Source organism: Pteropus vampyrus, unplaced genomic scaffold (assembly GCF_000151845.1).
Source record: "Pteropus vampyrus isolate Shadow unplaced genomic scaffold, Pvam_2.0 Scaffold90, whole genome shotgun sequence".
Lineage (NCBI taxonomy): Eukaryota > Metazoa > Chordata > Mammalia > Chiroptera > Pteropodidae > Pteropus > Pteropus vampyrus.
Window position 1 is genome coordinate 635,597 of NW_011888871.1, and position 5,781 is coordinate 641,377.

Sequence of the window (5,781 nt, forward strand, 5' to 3'; positions counted from 1 at the left end):
CCCGCGAGGGCAGCAGGCCGCAGGAAACCAGGGCTTTCCCTTGGACTTGCCGGCTCCCTTCTGCTCCCGCCTCTCATCGGTCGGGGGGTGCTCTGGGCCTGCTGGCTCCTGGCACTTGGGTCTGCCCCGAAAGCATGTCCATGTGCTTCCCTGGCTGAGGACGCCCCGGAAGGCACATGTGAGAACTACCTCCAGGTGACCTCTGGGCTCGGCCGACCACCAAGAGCATCGGCCACAGAGGGCCCACCTGGGTCCAACTTCTGGCTTCCCCGTGGATGAGCCAGCCCGGCCCCCCTCCAGCCTGTTGGCCCACAGAGTGAGCAATCGGCTGTCGCTGGGCAGGGTCCAGGCGGTGCTGACGGTGTGGCCAGAGGGCAGAGGGCGTTGTTATTAGAGCCAGAGTGAGGACAGCGGGAAGGCGGAGGATGCTGGCAGGGTGCTCTCGGGATGAGGGATCTGCGTGTCACTGAGCCGCTGGCCGGGCTGAGACGAAGCAGCCCACCCTGCGTGCAGGGGGCGGGGATAAATCAGCCTTCGCTGCAGGCAGCGTGGCAGGGAGTTCATTAGCTAGGGGCAAAAACGCATTCCACAAGCCAAACGAGCTGGCAAAGAACATCTTGGTCCCACCAGGCTCGTCCTCTCTCAAGGTCCGCCCCTCCCTTGAAGGACACGAAGACCAGGGGATGTCACCTTAAAAGTGCCAGTGCCCAGTACGGGAGGGTGGGCCTGCTGGCTGCCCCCGGGAGCTGAGCCGGCCCTGCCTGAGGCTGGAATTGCCCTGAACTTCCAGGCGGGGGGCGGGGGGGTAGGTCTCTGGGATTATTCTGTGACGAGGCAGGTGCTGTGTGCGGGTCACGCTCCACGAGTGCTACGTGATGTCCACAGCAGAGCTTGCCCCGAGCCTCCCACCTTCCCCTCGCTGCTCCCCACCAGCCGGCGGCCCCCGGTGTCCCCCGGCACCTCCGGTTTGGGCTGCTTCTGCCTCCGTGCCTTTGCCCACCATCCTCACTCCCTCGGTCTATCCACTGTTCGAAGCCAGCTGCCTTCCCACTCGTCACTAGGTCCCCAGCGTCACAGACGCCGTCTGCAGGCTGGCTCCGCAGTAGGACCCAGCAGCCCCTGGCCTTAACGGGGTGTGGCTGCTGAGGGCCACGTAGTGAGGGGGCGGATGTGTGCCTGGGCAGCGCTAACACAGCTTAGGGCGAACTGGAGGAAGGTGGGGGGCCGTGGGCGCCGGAGGAAGGGCAGCTAGCCTGGCTTCGTGGTGGGGAGCAGGGGACGGTGACCGGGAGGTCATTGGGGAGAAACACTGGGCTGCGGTCTGCTAGGCTACAGTTGGGCCCGGTGACAATACCCCCAAATCTCATCACTCGGAATGATGAGGCTTCATTTCAGGTCACACGCAGTTGGCTGTGGGGCCATGCCTCTCATGCAGTTGTCCTTGGGTGCTGACTGGACGGCTTCCGTGTACAGCCCCATCTCAGGGGCTGGGAAGTGTAAGCCGGCTGTGGAGCCAGCAGGAGACGGAACTGGGCTCGGTGCGGGGGCAGCCTGCACCCCAAGCTGGGTTTTAAAGGAGCAGGAAGGAGCCAGACAGGGGAGGAGCAACAGATGGGAGGGGGATCGCAAAGGGCTCGCCCGGGGCAGTGTGAATGTGCGCATGCGTGTGCATGTGACTGGGAGGGCATGCGTTTGTGACTGTATGCATGCAGGAGTGTATGTGTGTGTACATGCGCGCCTGAGTATGTGTGCATGTGGGTTTGCATGCATGTGCACACGTCTGTGTCAGTGAGGGTAGTATGTATGTGTGCACACGTGCATGTGTGTGCATGTCCATGCATGTGCATAAGTGTATCTCCTGTACTCGTGTCTGTGTGTGCGCACACACGTGTGTGCAGGGGGTGAGGTGCAGGACAGTGGAGACCAGGCTGAAGGGCGGATTCTGTCCCCAGGGTAGTGGGATGCCCTGGAGGGCCCTCTGCTGGACACAGGCCACATCTGCATGCGCTAGAGGTTCCCTCTGGCTGCAAGGAGGACATGGGGTGGAGCGAGCTGGAGCGGACAGGGGGAGCCCCTGGTGGCTGTGTCCAGTGGGAGGCGGGGTGGCCTGGACTCAGGTGGAGTGGATGATGAGGAGGGAGGGACTGCGCAGTCCTCTCCCAGGTACCTCCCCCCGCCCAGCCCTGCCTTGCAGGCGCCCCGGCTGGCCCTCTGTCCGGGCCCATTTCACTCCCCACACACTTGGTTCTGTTCTGTGCCGAGCCCATGAGTCCCTGGAGGGCAGCGGTCACATCTGGACACGGCAGCCCTCGGGGACGCAAGCGGGGCTTTGATGAATGGCGGTCCTCAGGAAGGAAGGCTGTGAAATGGTGGGAGGGGGTGGGCTGCTTCAGAGGGCCCTGCGGGGGGGGGGGGGCCCGCTTTGCTCCCTGCTGGAAATCCGTCCGGGAGCAGCCATCGGCCCCAGTTCCTGGAGGCTGTGGGCAGGAGCGGAGGTCGTTCTCAGTGGAGCGGAAGTGACAACTCGGGCCCACAGCGTCTCTGGAAGAGGGTGGGAGGTGTTGACCCGGGCTGCACCGTGGACGAGCCCTGCTTCTCCTGACCTCGCCCCCACTTCCTCCCCGCTTTGTGCTTCCAGCTCTGGCCCCTCCCCACCGCCCACCCTCTGCAGCCCTGACGTCAGAGGTCAGCAAGCCTGGCCGGGAGCCCCAGTCCTTGTGGGCGGATAACCAGGTGGACGTGGGGGGCATGACTGCTAAGCCCCCCTCTCCCAGACGGAGTGGACATCTGACGTCCAGATGGGGGCATGGGAGCTTCCGGACGCAGCCAGACACTCTGCAGGGGGTGCGGGATGAATCTTGAGAAAAGCTCGTGGTTGCCACGACAGAAGCATCCGGCTCAGGGCGACGTCCGGACCCACACGAGGAGGGAAGCGAGCGCCCCCGGTCCGCCCAGGTCCCCAGCCCGAGCTGAGCCCCGTCAGCGTGTCCGATGCGTCGGCGCGCTTCGGCAGGCACGAGCCCGCATGCCACGCACACGCTCCAGGCACGGACTGCGTGTACCCCTCCCGCCGGCCGCTTCCAGCTGCCAGCGCATCGTGGACATCTTCGCCTGTCGGGACGCCGGACCTGGCTTCCTCTTCTTCACCAGCCCAGAATCCCAGGGGCCCCGTTCCTCATTTGCTCTGTGGCACATGGCGTTTGTCCTTTAGTTCTGAGTTGGAGCCATGGCAAGCGACGCCGCCTTCGGCACCCACCGTCACCGCGGCCCGCACCTGGGCCAGCGTTTCGAAGGTGCACAGGCTGTGCGGGGAGCATGGCCGGGCCTGTGGCTGGCCTGGGGGCGCGGCCTAGGTCTCCCAGGCCTTGGCTTGCCGGTCTGCGGAATGGGGTTGTGGCACTCTGTCCTTTACGGGATCACCCGGCGAGTGGGTCGGCTGGGCGTCGGTGCCAACGTGGGCGGAGCTCTCTGCCTGGGGCGGGCGGCTCGGGGCCCAGCGCCGGAGAACAACAGGCCCTTCCCCGGCTGTCAGGGCGTGAGGATTAGATGCAGAATAATGCAGTCCCGGATCAAACCTGCAGCTGTAACTCAGGCCCCAGCCGCTGCCAGCGGCATAAATTTGGGCGGAAAGTGCAGCTCTAGCAGTTTGCGAGGGGCGCGGAGGCCGAGTGAGTTACGGCTGCGGGGGAAGCGCTTTGTTAGCGAGCCAGGGATTGATTGTGCGCTGTCTTAATGAAATTGAATTTTAATTTATGTGCTAGCCTGCAGTGGGGGTGCCCGGGCAGAGGTGGGCTCCGCCTCGGGATGGGGGCCCCTTCTGCAGGGTGGAGGGTGCAGCCCAATCCTATGGGAGGGGATGGCGGATACCCGGGGTGGCACCCGCTCCTCAGAGTTTCAAGTCCTGCCAGCCAGGCAGGGAGCTTCGGGCAAGGTACGTCACCTCTCTAAGCCTCAGCCCCCCGTGTGGGCATACCTGCCTGGCTCAGGTGTAAACCTGTAGTAGGTTCAGGGAAAGGAGGGTCCCTGTCTTGCCCCCCCAGCGGGAACTGGAAGCTGCAGCAGGTGTGAGGACCAGCTGTGGAGACTTTGGGGGAGAGAAGGGCTAATGACTCCCCAGGCTCTTTGGGGGTCCCCTCTACCTCTCCCTGTGTCCAAAAATGACACACTAAAACCCGCTACTGCTCATCGCCACGTTAACGTAGCATTTCCAGGGCCTGCTAAGCGTGCGCACATCGCATCATTCGTGGGGCCTTCCCCTCTCCACTGCGGGCACACGTCACGCACACGTCACGCACACGTCACGCATGTGCTCGGCGGAGGTGGGGGCACCACAGAGGCGACTTCAGGGTGCAGATCCTGGGGCACGTGTCCCGCCCCTGCGAAGGCCCCGCCCCTGCGAAGGCCCCGCCCTCCCCGAGCTGGGGGTGGGGTGGTGGGGTGGTGGCCTTGGTCCAGGGTGGCAGAGGGCTCCGCAGGTGGTGTTTCCAGGCTGGCGCCCGCAGAGGCAAGGTCCCGCTCCGCCAGCGCTGGCTACGTCCCTGGGCTTCGGGTGGAAACTTCTCCTCTGGCTGGAAAAGGCAAGAAAGCCATCGGCTTAGATGCAGCTGTGTGTGTGCGTGTGTGTGTGTGTGTGTGTGTGGCAGAGAGCGCGGGGACATGGACCATGACAGGTGTTACAGAAGCCCCTCCCCCCGTGCACCTGCCCCAGTCCTCCCCACCCTTCCTGAGGATCGTGACATCCGGCTGTCACCTTTCCACCGCACGGACTCACACTGAGATACCCGGCAAGGAGCCGCGAGTGGGGCGTGCGGGGCGTGCGGGGCGGTCTCCGGTCTCGCACAGACCACGCCCACTCCAGGGCCAGAAACACCGCGACACCTGCTCGGGTTCGCAGAGCCGCGCGTGGCGTGGCCAGGCTCCAGACCTGCCCAAGGGGCTTCGGGAACCACCGGGGCCTGGAGAAGTTTCTCCTCCACAGGCCGCCCTGGGCCAGCGTGAAGGGGGCTGGATTGATCGGTGTGACTCTTAGGGCCTGGGGACGTCCGGGTGTGCCAGGCCTCAGAGGGCCCTGCTCCCAGGGGGATGGGAGAAATCACAGAGAGCCTACCCTTTGGCTCTGTGGCATTTCACAGAAGGGACATCGATAGCGCCATGCTCCAGTGAGCTGGTGCACCACATCTACACCCTGGAGGTGACAGGTGAGGCCATGCCCCCCACAGCCAGGGAGAGCTTAATCCTGAGAGATTTATGTCACCAAGGATTGCAGAACTCTGGGTCAGGGGTATGGGGTCCCAGTCACCCCTCATTGTCACTCTGATCAAAAGGCAGGTCAGTGGGCCGGAGGGAGGGGTCCGTGGGGGGCTGGGTGTTCCAGGCTGGCAGCGGCTTATTTGGGGGAATTTGAAGAAGGTACACTGGGGAAGATGGCGTTCACAGCCTGCTGGGAACAAAGCCAGTAACCAGGCCAGGGGGTGAGTGCATGAAGTCGGGTGGCGTCTGCATGCATATTTGTGACCTGGGACTGAGGACGCAGCATGCACATGTGCCCTCCCATGGACGTCACACCCACGCTCCAGCATGAACAGACATGTGTGTACACACACCCAAACACATGAGTGCATACCCACCCCAAACACACACGCATGTGTGCACATGAGCATGCACAAACACAGCATACACACACCCAAACACACACGTGTACACACCCCAAACACAATGCATGCATGTATACCCAAACACACACATGTGCCTTCACACCAAAACACATGCTTGTGCACATGT